Here is a 1422-nt window from a genome sequence, read left to right as displayed (position 1 = left end):
ACTTGGTTGCGATTTGGATTTGTTTCGGTTTTATTGATTTGTGCTTTATTCGATTGGTGTTTGCTGACCCCTTGGCCAATTATTTCAGATTCTGAACTACATAGGAATATGGGTTTAGTTTCGGATCGAAATCGATAGAATAGATCGTATTATTCACATAGGAATATGGTTTGATCGATCTAGGGTTGATGATAGCGTTCTTCATGCACCTAGTTTGATAAATCACATAGGGATATGGATTTAGAGAACTTTAGATAGTGAGTTGTATGCCGAGAGGTGATTTCTCTATCTTTGTTGCTTGCTCCCGAATACAGATTCAATATCGTGATTCTCGCATGCTTAGCATATACCCATACACGTGAATACGGTCCCGACACCCACGGTCATCTTAGATTGGTAGTTTACTCGTTTTTATTGTTTTGCTTCCTTATTTTCTATTCATTCGATATACTTCCACCATCACTTTCACTTCTACTTGCTTTGATTTAGTCTCGATTAGATTTAGATTTAGCTAGCGGTCCTTGCGTTCGACCCCGTGTTACAACGATCCGTATCCTTGCGATGAGTTGTGAATCGGGTATAAATTCTAGACTCGGTACACACGTATCAAGTTTTTGGCACCGTTGTCAGGGATTGGTTAGCCTATTTCTAGGTCTTTATCGATTTTAGATCTTGCTTGTGTATATATTGAGTCGTGTCTTTTTCGAGTCTTTTTGTGTGTATAGTTGAGTCGTGTCCTATATATAGTTTTTGTTTTCTAACCATCTACACTAGTTTGCTCTCTCCCTTACTATGATTACACGTGAAGAGAACATCTACAACAATTGGGAGGCGATTTGGGAGATTACTCGATTGCTAAATGAAGGAGAAATAGAACATGAATCTATCTCCCATACACTTGAGACTGATCGGGCCACAACAAGCGCGAGTGACTTCTTTCAGAAACTTGACTCAGACCGTATCACATGCAACTCGGACCATGTCAGTTTCTCAGACGATAGAAAGCGGCTAGAAAATGTCATCCTCAGGCCAGTAGAAACAAGTAAGCGTCGTTTTTAATAATCCCATACTTGTTTTTTACTCTTTCATTGCAGAAGATCAAACATGGATGACACATGTGGAGAAATCAGAGTATGTGAGACACCCGCATACACCACCGCCCCGACCTCCAGATTCATCACTCTCAGACTCTCCCATCGTTTGAGCAAGATAGGTCTAGCTAATGACGTTAAACAAGCGCTTCTCGGGAGGTAACCCGAGCATTAGGTAACTTTTCTTTTTTTTTCTTCGTAGCGTAGGTAGTAGAGACCATGATTGTATTTTGGATCTTTCAGAGTGCATTGCTATTATGCTTTTGTTCAGATAACGTTTGTTGTTCTATGAGCGTTTACACCGGCACACGAGAGATGAACATCGACTTCT

The sequence above is a fragment of the Tarenaya hassleriana genome, unplaced genomic scaffold, assembly GCF_000463585.1.
Source record: "Tarenaya hassleriana unplaced genomic scaffold, ASM46358v1 Cleome217, whole genome shotgun sequence".
NCBI classification, from domain to species: Eukaryota; Viridiplantae; Streptophyta; class Magnoliopsida; order Brassicales; family Cleomaceae; genus Tarenaya; species Tarenaya hassleriana.
The sequence above is the reverse complement of the archived record's forward strand: the minus strand, read 5'-3'. Positions refer to the sequence as shown.